At 46.6% G+C, this 14988-nt stretch overlaps 1 long non-coding RNA gene across 1 annotated transcript in view; it reads left to right on the top strand.

Annotated features, from left to right (window-relative positions):
- The window catches only part of LOC119377192 (uncharacterized), a 23593-nt gene extending 8605 nt beyond the window's left edge, over positions 1-14988 (top strand). Inside the window, exons 3-4 of the long non-coding RNA XR_005180772.1 lie at positions 9031-9331; positions 14880-14988. This is a non-coding gene — a long non-coding RNA (uncharacterized LOC119377192). The remainder of the gene's footprint in view (positions 1-9030; positions 9332-14879) is intronic.

Below are 14988 nucleotides of genomic sequence, written 5' to 3'. Positions count from 1 at the left end.
CGTCACAACTTCTTTCCTTAAGCTGATCGAGTTGCTTTTCTTTCATTGGGAAAATGAGCAACGCATAGCATTGAAGTGCTGAGATACATGTGAGGGAATACCGGGCAAGCGATAGAATGACGAACACGAACACTGAACACAGCGCTCGTCGCGTCACTTTACTTCTTCCTCAGTCCTTCCTTGACTGCCTTCCCGCACTTCAGTGCTTGGCGCTGCTCATATACACCATAAACGCGTCGCCCTTCCTATCAATTTGCACTGCGTCAACCACCAACCACGTCGGGTGCATGAGCCAGTCTTCTGTCACGCCATCACCGCAGCAAATGGCGTATATTCAGAGTATACACACGGCCATAGGTCGGCAAGCTCACTCACTCAGATCAAGCTATGAGTGCGAGTGAGTCCGGCTGAGTACAATGTTGGTGAGTCCGCTTGAGGAAAAAGTTTGGAAAGTATTAGTCCGAGTGAGCCCTAAGCACAAAATATATTTCTTGAGTGAGTCTGCGTGAGCTCCGCTTTTAACAGCGGAGCTTTTTGAACAGGCCGTAAATACTTTGGTGTCTGCAGAAAACCACGGGTGGGTATATGCCACACGTAATGAGCAAGCGCCACTACCGAGTACAGCAGGTGCGAGCGCTAAACGAAAATTCTGCTCAACGAAGTGGACCACGTGAAGCACGTGACAGACAGAGAAAGAAAGAAGCAGAAAGAAACCGTTACAAAAAAACAGTTACAAAAAAAAACAAAAGAAACAGTTACACAAAGAGAAAGAAAGAAAAAAAAATGAAGAGGAACAAGGAAGTCCGCCCAGCTGCGTTCTTCCTTCAGGCTTGGCACCACTAGTGCGAAGCTGCCATCATTTGATTTTTTTTTTTTTGCCGAACTGTGCTTATGGCTAACGTCTGCTTTCTAACACCTGTCCGCTACGTTTTTCTACATTTGTTCCGGGTGTTTATATCAAACGGTTCTTCCGTCACTAAGTTCACTTGTGAGTCAGCGCTCCGTGTTCAATGTTTCCCCCACTTCGTCTCCGTTATTTTGCGCTGTTTCTTTTCATAATGCAAGCGTACCAACTCGCACAAATTTCCATACTTTCGAAAGCAAACATAACTAAAGACGACTATCTGTTAGTTTCGAAATATATAAGCCCTAAGCGACGTATACTTTTATGGTAATGTATGACACCTTCCCTGCGCCCTCGAAAGCGTGCAACAAAGCGATGACAATGTCATGGTACTGGAGTCGAAGGTGTTGACTGAGATAACGTATAGAACCGCTGACATTTGCACTGACGTCGATCGTAGGTGACGTTGAAAACCCACCTGTTTTTGTCGTTGCTGACGCAGCAAGTGTGCTGCTCGCACTTGAAGTCGTGGAGTGTGTGAAAGGTTATATGTCGATCAGGTGATATAGGTGTGACTGTGCAGCCTACGTCAGCAGCACCGCAAACAGCATTAAATACACGCATTATAATCATAATTGTTGGGGTTTAACGTCCCAAAACCACGATATGATTATGAGAGACGCCGTAGTGGAGGGCTCCGGAAATTTTGACCGCCTGGGGTTCTTTAGCGTGCACCTAAATCGAAGTACCCGGGCGTCCCGCGTTTCGCCTCCATAGAAATACTGGCGCCGCAGCCGGGATTCGGTCCCGCGACCTTCGGCTCAGCAGTCGAGCACCATAACCACAAGACCACCACGGCGGGTATAATAGGGGCGCAATGTGAAAGAGGAAAGGCTAGATGAATACAGGCCGAATCGCCTGCTGGCCATTGATTGCATCAACCTGCAGTCAGCTGCAAAAGTTTACGGACCATTCGAGTGCGTGGCCAAGGGTCTTTTTCCATGCTTCCGGTACGCCAGCTGCCATCGAGAGCAACGACACCCACAAGACGGCTTATCCACTTGACCGCGCCACCACCTTAATCGATGGATTATATATATATATATATATATATATATATATATATATATATATATATATATATATATATATATATATATATATATATATTTCTGCTAGGATATGTGCTCATCGTTACGCAAGTCAAAACATGCCATGATTCTATTGATACTGCTATCGAGATAGAATTATGATGGCCTTGTGCAGGTGAGTGCTTGACGTGAAATGAACCGCTGACAAGTGTCAACGCACTGCGCGGCAGAGGTAAATTGGCATGCGAGCTAATAACGCATATTTCGGTCTTGTACTGCAAATACAGGTGTTTCTTGAAAAGCAGTCATTTAAAAAAAATACCACGTCGCAATCTTCATCGATTCACACAATTGTCAGCCATTTGCGCCATAATGTACCAGTGGCCAAAGGTTCCCTTTGCTGAAAAATAGTCAGCGTTTCGCTTCATGGGCCAAGGGATGAACGCAATAGCAACAAATTGAAATGTTATTACGAATTAAGGCTTAGGATGACCACTTGTGCCACGACTCGCAGGCCTGTCCTGCACAGAGGGCTACTGTCCCGTGTCCCGCAACAGATGCGAAAATCTGCACAAATGACCCGTATTTCACGCAGTATTTATTTATTTATTTATTTATTTATTTATTTATTTATTTACTTATTTATTTACTTATTTATCACATACTGCAGACCCTTAGGTCCAAGCAGGCGGGCAGTTTCAATATCACAATATTAATGCAAAAAGTGACATAACGATTGTTTGATATTAGTGTGAGCAACAGATAAAGCAATAAAAGCAATACAAAGGTGACATAAAGAACTGTTTTGCGATTAATGCCCATAACACACATAATAAGCGGAACACAAAAATTCACAGCATATCCACGGGTGAATGATGAAGAGCTTGGGCGAAGCTCCTGAAGTAATCATGGTTACACCGTGAAATCTTCAGTGGTTTCGCCCAGCAGTAATCAAAGCGATAGCCCAGTACATCATCAAAGACGTGACAAACACTGTATATATTTATACAAGAAATTTTATGAATCGTAAGTGGTAGCTTCCGTTCCCCCTTCATTATAACGGCTTTATGGTCGGTGAAGTGATGGATCGATGATGGGATGTGATCGTAGTGGGATGTTTGCAAAGACGAAGTAGTGGGCAGTTTGCAAAGGTGGCTTCCGTTCCCCCTTTATTATAACGGCTTCACGGTCGGTGAGATAATGGATCAGTGATGGATCGTAGTGGGATGCTTGCAAAGACGAAGTAGTGGGCAGTTTTCAAAGGATCGGTGATGGGTCGTAGTGGGATGTTTGCAAAGACGAAGTAGTCGGCAGTTTGCAAAGGTGGTTACGCCGGACAACGGAGACGTGACAAGGTTAGACTGAGAGGAGCTGCGCCTCTAAAAGAAAACTAAGTATTTATAATAGATTTGTTTCGTAATTACTGCAATAAGGATTATAAGAAATGAATAAAGAAACAATAAAAAATGCGGCAGATCCCACGTACTGTGGGAGTCGATGTTACGCGAAGCATGCGGCGGGAAGGTGATTGTTGCGTAATTTTTTTTTACTGAGCGAAACGTTACAAAATGACGCTAACGATTTGTATAAATTTTATTCGCAAACATATATGTTGAATAGCCGCATATATGTTATATAACCAGTAATTTACAGCTGGGTAACGCTGCCAACGGCAACGTGGGTATTACCAACGCCAGAAGCGGTAAGCTGATATGTAGGGCTTGTGCTTGTCCCTTATGATGGAGAACGCACGCACGTTTCAGGAACCGATGTGTATGTGCGGAAGAGGTTCCAGATAGTTCTTGAACAAGGTCATCACCGTGATCAGTGAGCACCAGCAGCTAGTCATGACTTGTTATCGGATCGTGATAGCGGTTAGGAGGGGCCCATGTGTAGTGAAGTACGAGGTGTTGGAAATTGTGAATGCCTCGGTCATTTCTTCGACCAATTGTCTGTCGATATACGCCATCGAGGCTGGTAGGACTGGATAGTGCTACGTAGACCAACATCAAAGGATGGCGCTTGTTGTATTCGTAGACAGCCTAGGTGTATGTGGCCTACGTGGCCTAGTCTACAAAGCGGCTGTCAATCAATCTGGCATCATCCTCGATCAGCATGAGGCCATCGCCCAGCCTCGTAAGAAATGAACAGGACACTGCGTCGTGTTTGGCGGACTAAGTGCACTTTACGGTGCGATGATGTGAACATCTGCGTAACTTTCGTTAATGTATTCCTCCGGTGTCGAGCAATGCTTCAATATAGCTTGCTGAATCATGTGAATATAAATGCAGTGCTTATTATAATGCTATAAAAGCAGAGCCAACACAGGAACCACCGACGTCGATCTGATATGACGCCTGTATCGTAGGACTACACAGCGTAGGAGTATCATGTAGTGTTTCTTGCTTTCTTGCAAAAAATAGATAGCCAGCACCATAACCACAATTGACGTTGCACCGACGTTACGCCTGCGTAGGCTGTTTTTCCATACCAGTTTGTAGACCTGGCGTGGCTCTGTGGTAGAATACCTGATTGCCACGCAGAATGCTTGGGTTCGATTCCTGCTGTGATCCTAATTTTCATTCTTTCCATTCGTCGGGTCAACGCTGCCGATGTCGGTTTTTCTTAACGCTCTCGTACTTAAGTTACCAATGTCTGTTCTCGCCGTTCCTGGATAGATATAAATTGTCAATCACCTGTGGCGCATACCCGTACACCGCGGCCCGTGGTTAACGAGTATGTGCCACACGTGTCTGGAGGAAAGGGTTTGACGACGTACGCGACAGGATTTTCAAGTTATTCATGCTTGACACGACAGTCATATTCCTCAAATCCTCTTACCCTCCCATGCCAATTTTGGTCTACACCAAGTTAAAGAGGCGATCATGAGAGCATCCAGACGTAGGCGGCTAGAGAGAGAGAAACGTTTTAATGAAGCTGGAGATGTTTTCCTGGCTGTTCGCCTGACATGCTACTCCAGGTGCTGGGTGACGATTATGATATATACAGTGATAACCACATAACACATACAGTCACACAAGTTTACAAAGTTTCGTTCAGGCTCGTGGCCCGCAAGAAATTCAACAGCGCTTTCGTGGCACGTAGCGCACAGGTGCTGCTTTGCCATTGGCCCAGAACATGTCGTAACTCTAAGCACGATCCCCGTTGAAGATGCAAGGCTGCCTTCAGAGACTGTCTCTCTGATGCGTATCGCTTGCATTCACAAAGAACATGATGTAGAACTTCTTGGACGTTGCATTGGACACACATTGGTGAGTCCGACAGCTTAACCTTGCTCCTGAAGTAGTTGGTGTATGCGACGTTCAGTCTGATGCGGTGCAAGCGTGTTTCATCTTGCCTGTTTAGGTCTTGCGGCATGTCAAAGTTACACGATGGGTCAGTCTTGTAAAGTGGTCCATACTGGTGATTAGCATCTGTTCAGAGGGATCGCTGGAGCCGCCAAGCGTGTGCCGATACGATTGTCGCGGCATCTTTTCTCGAGAAAGGTATCTTGATGATTTCTCTCGAGGCGTCATGTCCAGCTTTGGCAGCGTCATCAGCCTGGACGTTGCTTTGTATTCCACAGTGGGCAGGTATCCACTGCAGAGCAATGCGGTGATGGAGGTCACAGGCTTTGTTGCATAGATATTTGATGTCCATGACGAGTTGGTCTTGCGTGCGTGGAGACTTCAGAGACTGCAGCGCCGCTCTTGAGTCGGTGAAGATGACCCAACACTCAGCTGTCTGATCTACAATGTAATTAAAAGCAGCCCGTAGTGCAGCAAGTTCAGTCGCTGTAGATGAAGTACGGTGACTAAGAGTGGCAGAGATGGTGACATTGGCAGATGGAATCCACACACCAATTGCAGACGATGTAGGTGTAACAGAGCCGTCAGTGTAAATATGACGGTGAGCTTTGTAATTATTTTCCACGTGCTGTAGGGTGAAATATGTTAGTGCTGGTCCGGGTGTACGTCTCTTGTTCTTGAACCCAGGCACAAAGGTGATTATTGACCACGAAGGAATTTTCCACGATGGCTCCGTAGGCATTGATGCGCTTTGATAATGCAGCGGAAGCAAGCTCCGCACCACAAGACCGCTGTCTGAAGCAAGTGGATGACCCGGCACTCTGGTGGCATAACGCAAGTGAACTCGAAGAAACTCCTGCTGCAGAAGCACTGCAGCTGATAGGCGTCTGCTTTCGGCAAGGGTTCCAATACTTGATGTGTTTTTTTCGTAGGCCAAGGCACACTCTCAGGGCTTTCGCTTGAGCTCCAGTCAGCGCTTGTATGTTGGTGTGTGAAATGCCATGTAACGCAGGAAGGCTGTGTCTTAGAAGACCTTCACAGAGAGCCGTATACATTCGCAGCAGGGCACTTACGGAGCAGCCCCCGGCGTTGCTTGATAGCATGCGGAAGATGCTCGCGCATGATGCAACTTTTTCCTTTAGTATTCGAACTTGGGGCGTCCATGTCATTAGCCTGTCGATTGTGACTCCCAGAAACTTATGACTTTGCACATACCGAATGGGAGAATTCGCTACCTTTAACGTATAGCGCGAAACATCACGCCTCGTAAAAGCAACGGCGGCACATTTTTCTGGTGACATCATTAGACCTCGCCCGAGTAAGAATTTTTCGATTGAATTGAGAGCTTTTTGTAGTCTTGCTCGTACGACACGTCTGTTGCGACCACTGCTCCATATACAAATGTCATCTGCATAGAGAGAGATTTCGACCGATGCAGGGATGCACTTCTGCAGTCCAATGAGAGAGATGTTGAATAAGGTTGGACTTAGAACACCGCCCTGGGGAACTCCTCGATGCACTGTGTGCGGGGCTGTGTCACCTTCTCTTGTGGACATGTAGACTGACCGATCAGTGAGGTAGTCCAAGATCTAGATAGATAGATAGATAGATAGATAGATAGATAGATAGATAGATAGATAGATAGATAGATAGATAGATAGATAGATAGATAGATAGATAGATAGATAGATAGATGGATAGATAGATAGATAGATAGATAGATAGATAGATAGATAGATAGATAGATAGATAGATAGATAGATAGATAGATAGATAGATAGATAGATATATAGATAGATAGATAGATAGATAGATAGATAGATAGATAGATAGATAGATAGATAGATAGATAGATAGATAGATAGATAGATAGATAGATAGATAGATAGATAGATAGATAGAAACGCTCAAAGTGGCAAAGGTTCGCTAAGAAATGCTTCGCATTTAAAATTTTATTAAACAAAGTAACAGATTTCATTACAACCAACGTTACTAGATGGAGGCAGTTGGAAAACTGCGCGGGATCGCCACGGGAGCGGCGTGGCCGCTCGCTGTCTCCCAAAAAGTGGGGGCGCTGCGATCGTTTTGCGCCCTGTTCACGTGACGTGTTTCGCGTCGTGCATCGTCTGCTCGTCGTCTGTTCCGCGCACTGCCTCCGAAGGACGGCGCGGCCTACTTGGAGCACTTCGTATCTCAAGGAATCTGGTTAGCGGATGCATATTGAGAGCTTCCCTGTCTCAACCACTGCGTAGATGAAGGTGGACACAGCTTGTAGCTCGGCACGAAGTCTGAATTGTTCGCTTTGCCACGTGCTGATGGTGCTGACTGCATTTCGCGGGTGTTTCGATGTGATCAGTTTGTGCTTGCCTGAAGAATTGTTGCCTCCCCGAGCATAGACTGAAAATTCCTGGAAAACTTTTTGAGATCACGTTGCATGTGCAGTTCATACATTGAGCGTTTTCTATAAAAGCATGCTCTTATTTGAAAGCGACAGAAAGCTTTACAATTGAAACAGTCACGAATGCTACAAACTTGCGCATGTTTTCATTTTAAACGATGTCGCAGCATTTATGCTGCAATGCGTTAGCTGTGTGGCTTGTCAGGGAGAATAACGCGATGATGTATATCTAATGAGAGAACTCACTGTTTTCTTTTTTTTTTGTTCCTAGCGCAGCAATCTGAACAAATTTTAACAGGATGTTTTGTAACAGTCTGCATGTATTTTTGTGAATGCATACCATTTGTAAATACATATAGTTTGTAAATTCTGCAGATTCAACTATTTCTGATGTATTAAGTGCAAAGATTGTCTTTCAGATTGCCAAACGTAATGAATGTACACGACTAGGAACGCAGAATAGCAATTGAGCAGATATCCAATCTCCTTCATCTCTTCGTCACCTCCTAATGAGGCAGGAATACAATCGAATTAAAAAGAACGGCATCATTTTAGCTTGACGTTCGAATACCTAAATTTAGAACCATATGGACACGTGTCGCCTGTAAGCTGGCTCTGTTCTACGTGGAACTCCTGCTAGGGTATTTGCTGCTGTGTCGATGTTCACGTGTCTGTATTACAGCACCTAATTCACTGAGGTCTGGGCGTGTTGCTGTGCAATAGCTGTAAAAAAATGGCGCCAAATACGTTTGTTCAAAACACTTCATTATTTTTTTACTTTATAACATTTCACAGTTAAATCAATGCAGTTTCTTGCTGCATAGTCTAGATGAGTTTGGCTTTCTTTTTTGCAGAAGACACCCTGCCAGAAGCACTCAGCTTCTTGCAAACACCTCTCGTAAAAAAGTGCATTCTCAAAACAACGTATGAGTTTACAATCTCCGATGTCAGGGTGTCCTTAGGAACTGAACAACCAACTCTTGGGACATCATAGTCCTTGATGACATCCAGCGCACCCCAAAACATGTCGGCACACAGATGGTTTTCTTCTAGCACGAGACAGTCTTCCTTCGATGCGTTTTAACATTTTGTAACGTTCTGTAGAGGGGTACTTGAGGTCAACGTCGTTCAACAGTGCATTGCTTGAATCTGATGACATCTTTCTTTTCAAGCTTAGCAGTTCCCTCTTGTATTTCTCCCGCAGCACTGTTGTTTTTATAGTCTTCTTTCTTAAATTTCTCAACAGCGCAGATGTAATAGGCACGTACTTGCTCTTTCTTGAACGTCGTTTCTGCCTGCACTGCAAGTTATTTTTTGCTTTCTTGCACTGAACGCATATGGCTTTCGCCGACAGCACTGTACATGTCTTGCTTCTCCATATCCTCCCAGACTTGACAGCTGTCTTCGAAGTTGATATTGAAGGACAGGAACGAGAATCAAAACCAGTGCAGACTACCCAGACTCCCAATGAGACGAAGAAAGGGCGCGGCGTCGTTCAAGGTGGTAAAACTGAGTTTGGCACATTCATGAATAGTTTAAGAGGATTCCTGCACAAGTTTTCCCTTAGCGCTGACAACCACGGTCGAGTTTTTGTTTATGACTGCTCTTTCAATAGAAACCACACCACCAATTTCTTCAAGTTTGTAAACACGCTCCTCCATGAGCTGCACACACCATGCTCCATACATGGGTAAGTGTTCCACGCCACCAAACCAATGTTCACCTGTGAAGCTTCCTTTCATGGCGACTTCCATGCTTTCAGCTTTTGAGGCAGCCCTGTTTCCATGTTCAAACATTTCCGCGCACGTCTCACTTTCGCTTCGAAAAACAGAGGTAACGTCATCTTCGGTCACTAGCACGCTTGCTGCATTTGTGCCGACATTTTCTACACAAAGCTTCAAGTCATGCTCAGCGCAATTCGCAAAGTGCCGCTGTACTGCACCTTTCTTTAGCCCTCACCGTCCTCGCGGAATCGAGGCTGTTTGCCCATTCACAACATGCCATGGAAGGAGGTGCAAATGTCCGCCGCATCAAAGTGAAGGTCACTGATATATGTTTCTTGCGTAACTTTGAAGTTCGCGCGTCCTGTCGTATTGCTCCACTCCCTCAGCACATTCGGGTCCTTCGGGGATCTGAAAAAGTGTCGCTGTACGAAGGGCACTTCATTTGACGTTGCCGACGTTGCCGATGTGTATCCACTTCGACAGCCTGGCACAGTACACCTCGGCATGCCGACCGTTCTGCCGAAGGGAGCAAAAATCTACCGCGAACAATTGTTTGTTCGGAGTCACCGTGTGCTTTCTCTCCAGAAAGCAGAACCACGTAAACATTGTCGTCTGCTCTGGCATGGTTGAAATTTAATGCACAAGGTCTATTACGAAACAACGAGCCGCGCATTTTATTAATGTTTAGTTTACTTAACGATGATCTTTATTAGCAGCAGAAAAAAACATAATTGCTATCACAATAAAAATCGTCTGCAAGCGCACGCCGTGATAGCCGCGTCGCTGCTTCGTCTACTCCGCGCGACGCCGGCTGCGCCGCGGAGAGGGTTACGTGACGTGGTCGCAAAGCGATGCCAGCGACGTCTGGAATGGGCGACGATCCGCGGCTGCCTCCTCGCGCGAGTTTTCCAACTGTCCCCATCTAGTAACGTTGATTACAACTAATTTATCTTCGATGGGAATTCTTGCCCCCACCTCTTCTATTCTTTTGTCCCGAAACCGAGACTAGAGTGTACTAGAACGGAAGAGTGCCCGGAACGAGCTTCGAAAAGTGAAGCCCAAACAGGGTGAATCCGCTTGCGACGCTGCGATCAGTAGTCTGCAATGTGTCGTCGTTTAAAGGGCCCCTCACCAGGCCACCTAGCAAATTTTAGTTAGACGCTGGAAGTTGTTGTGTGCCGAATGAAGAGCAGTATGCCGCAAGAATTTTTCAAATCGGTTCATTACGAGCTGAGAAAAACAATAATTGTAGCGGCGCGAAACCATGATGCGAGGAGGCGAGTTTCAAACCCTTGCCACTCGCCCCATGTAGCCTTAGCAAGCCAAATCCCTTCCCTGCCCTTTTCACTTGACACATACGCATGAACACGGTCATGCGCATGCATGGTCACGTGCGCATGACGTGCCCGAGCTAGCCCGAGCACGCGAGCGGCGTTGCACGGCCGCTACCTTTTTTTTTTTTTTATGTAGCGACCGTGGGCGTTTTGTCGGCGTTCTCTGTGGTGTATTGCCTGTTTCTGCGGACGGGCATGAAAGTTGAAACATTTGTGCGGGCACGAGAGTGGCGGTATCATGAGACAGTGCCGCATCACCGTTTACTTGGACGCGGTAGAATAAATGAGCATAATGAGTGCTCGAACGCGCCAGAACATTACTTTCGTTTCCAGGGGCTGGCGTCTGCTCGATGCGCTAACCGCGGGGACACGAACGCATGGGAAAGAGAGGCACATTAGCCCCGCATTTCGCTGCAATTCACAAAAAAAAAATCACAGCATATCCACGGAGTGCATGATGATGAGTGGGCGAAGCTGCGGAGGTTCATCGGTAAACCGTGAATCTTCCGTGAATTCGGCCAGTACATCATCACCGACGCTGAGATCGGGCGCGTTTATACTAAAGGTTCGATGAGTTATGACGACTTGCAGCTCACTTTAATTTTACATGTACGCTGCGGAATTTTCATCGTTTAGAAAACCATTGCTTTAGAAAACATCTGGCGTCTTTCGTTAAGCAGCTGGCGTCTTTTCCTTTTGCTTTAGAAACATCTGGCGTTCTTCCGTTTTGCTTTTACAAAACATCTGGCGTCTTTCGTTGGTTTATTTCATCAATAAACGGCGTTTTGAACAAATTTTTATTGTTTAATCACGCACAGGAGAAATCTCACCGGGCACTACCTTGGAGGTAAAGAATGGCTGCTAATGGGAATGAGAGACAGAAGTCGGCTTTTAGCTACCGCTGCGAATTTTTTATTGTTCAACAACGCACAGGAAAAATCTCCCACCGGCACCACCTTGGAGGTCAAAGCGTAAGACTGGTTACGGACTACGACTACGACTAGAGGGACGAACGGTGCCGCCTTAAGGAGCTTCGCCCCTAAAAATGAAAAAGATGCACACATTCTCTTTGTGTGTCTCATTATTTCTCTCAAGTTTTATTAATTTAATCTATTCAAGCAACAAATTACACAAACTACACATGTCGTGCCAAATAATTATCGCAGTGTCACTGGTACTGTTGGCGACGTCAGAGCACAGTCGTCTACATAGAGGAGCGACGTCACAGCACTACCATCTACGTAGGGCCATTTTCTCATGTACGTCATCCCCTCATTCTCTAAAGCGCGCGCCCGCAAGAGGAAGGGCAAGCAGCGTTCAGCTTGAAATTTGACCCATTTCCGCGGCGCGTAGCGTTGCAAATTTTGGCAGACGTGATCATGGACGCCCAGTGTATGTATTGCGCTCGTTAGCTCAAAATTTTCAAACCTGGTGAGGGGCCCTTTAAGAGTTGCGCGCGGCTCCGCCGAAGTGGTGCAGGGGTAAAATGGCCGCTTCCCACTCAAAAGGCCCGGGTTCGAATCGCAGCTGTAGGTAGTGGATTTTTCTTCTTAGTGTCATCTTTTACAGCTGTATTGGTCTTCCTTTGTTTCTTAAAGCTAACTTCAGTTGCTACGTGTTCCTTCAGAAAGTAACGCAAAATGTCAAGTAAAAAAGAAGAAATTTGACAGTGAGCGCAGTTATTTGCAGCGCCACCGCCCGAGATTGAACAAAAAAATTACACCATCTCCCGCTAAAGGGGCCATGAGGCGATGCGAAGCCGGAGCACTTGCACGATCGCGTTCCGTTGGCGTTCGTTGGGCATGCAACCGACCTCGCGTCGTGGAACGCGAAGAGGGACGCTACGCGCGTCGTATCTTCCATCTATCCTGGCCGTTAATTCTCACAGGGCGAGCGGGGAACGCGGTCGATAGGCGAGCGAGAGGGGGCAGCGTGGGAGAGGAGAGAGAAGCGGAGGGGACGCGCATGCGCTCGAGCTCATCGCGGCGTTGTGCAGGAGAGAATTTCGGCATGTCTAGCCCGCGTTTCAGAGGAAGAGTGGAAAGGGGGAGGGGAGAGGGAAAGTGGGGAGGGGAAGTGGAGAGGGGAAGTGGAGAGGGAAGGGGAGAGGGGAAGGGGAGAGGGTGAGTGGAGAGGAGGTGTGTGGAGAGGGTATGCGCATGCGCAGTAAGGGTGGTCAAGCCGCACAACACCACCACCGGATTGAGCTCCGCCTTAAGATACTTCGCATCTAAAACGCAAAGTATGGCCTGGGAGATTTTCGCGGAATACGGGACTCAAAACGAGATTTCACATTTACGTTACTTTTTTGTAGCAACACATCACAACAGAAGCTAGTTTTAAGAAACAAAGGAAACCAATACAGCTTTAAAGGGCCCTCACCAGGCCACATAGCAAATTTTAGTTAGACGCTGGAAGTTGTTGTGTGCCGAATGAAGAGCAGCATGCCACAAGAATTTTTCAAATCGCTTCATTAGGAGCTGAGAAAAACAATAATTTGTAGCGGCGCGAAACCATGATGCGAGGAGGCGAGTTTCAAACCCTTGCCACTCGCCCCGTGTAGCCTTAGCAAGCCAAATCCTTCCCTGCCCTCTTCACTTGACACATACGCATGAACACGTCATGGGCATGCATGGTCACGCGCGCACGACGTGCCCGAGACAGCCCTAGCACGCGAGCGGCGTTGCACCGCCGCTACCTTTTTTTTTATGCAGCGGCCGTGGCGTTTGTCGGCGTTCTCTGTGGTGTACTGCCTATTTCTGCTGGACGGGCATGAAAGCTGAGACATTTGTACGGGCACGAGAGTGGCGGTATCATGAGCCAGTGCCGCATTAACGTTACTTGGACGCGGTAGAATAAATGAGCAAATGAGTGCTCGAACGCGCCAGAACATCACTCTCGTTTCCAGGGCTGGCGTCTGCTCGATGCACGCTCGATGCGCTAACCGCGGGGACACGAACGCATGGGAAAGGAGGCACATTAGCCCCGCATCTCGCTGCAATTCACGAAAAAAAATGAAATAGACGCAGACATTTCCTTTGTGTGTCTCATTATTTTTCTTAAGTTTTAAAAATCTATTCAAGCAACAAATTACACAAACTACACATGTCGTGTCAATAATTGTCGCAGTGTAACGTGCTACTGTTGGCGACGTCAGAGCACTGTTGTCTACGTAGAGGAGCGACCACGGAACTACGAGCAGCGCGTTGGTGAGACCGAGTGCTAATATTAATGTTTGTTCGGTGTTTTAATAAACGGTAAATAACACAAGAGAAACATACATATTGTCCTACTTATTGAACTCAAAATTACAGCAAGTAATATGAGGCTGTTAATCGTGATTAAACATCAGCCAATGGTGGAAATAGCCGACAATCGCGGTCATATATTGCGGACGAATACATCATTTTGTCGAGAGAAGAGGGAGCGATTTTCAGCTGACTTTGAGAATTTATTGTAAATCCGGCCTCTCGCTTCGCTATAATATTTGGCTCCGTGTTTCTCGGGAGCCTCGCTACCGATTGGCGCGCTTTTTGACCCTGCTCAAAAAGTGTTGCAGGGCCCCTTTAAATGACGACACATTGCAGACTACCGATCGCAGTGCTACAGGCGGATTGACCATGTTTGGGCTTCACTTTCTCTACATTGGTGCTGGGGCCGTTCCGAGCACTCCCCTGTTCTAGTACACTCTACCGAGACAAATAAATCGAGAGTCCTAGACCGTAGCGAGAACGCGCACATCTGTTCTCTGCGTCACGCTGTGTTATATCAGCTTTCCAAAATATGTTATGAGCGCACTAGTATGAAATGGTCAAGCGTGAATGCGCTATTGCGCTTCTTGCAAATAACTGGTCTAACCCCCATATGCTCAAACATGCCTCGACTGGAATTTCGTCCTTTCAGCCGAGCAGCGCCGCTGCTCGGCTGAAAATGACGCCGCACCTCAAGAATCGCTGCAGATTGTCGCTGATATGCAGTGACTTGTTCTGCCTAGAGACGACGATCCCGTCGACTTTCTCAAGTCAAGGAGGCGGGTTGAGTGAAGGGACGTTCTAGAATACGGGGGTTAGAGGCAGACTTTAAGCAATGTCGTATTCTCCATTCATAATTATTCTTTTTTTTTTGTTTTATCTTTCCTTTTCTAACATCTATTCCTATTATCTTTACCTGCCCTTTTCAGTTTCCCCGGCGCGGGGTAGCATGCCCGACTGAAATCTGGACAAACCTCCCTGCCTCTATATTCCTTGCTCCTCCTGCTTTTTATATATTAGCTGTTGAGGCACAGGACA

Source organism: Rhipicephalus sanguineus, unplaced genomic scaffold (genome assembly GCF_013339695.2).
Source record: "Rhipicephalus sanguineus isolate Rsan-2018 unplaced genomic scaffold, BIME_Rsan_1.4 Seq393, whole genome shotgun sequence".
Taxonomy (NCBI): Eukaryota; Metazoa; Arthropoda; class Arachnida; order Ixodida; family Ixodidae; genus Rhipicephalus; species Rhipicephalus sanguineus.
The sequence above is the reverse complement of the archived record's forward strand: the minus strand, read 5'-3'. Positions and strand labels throughout refer to the sequence as shown.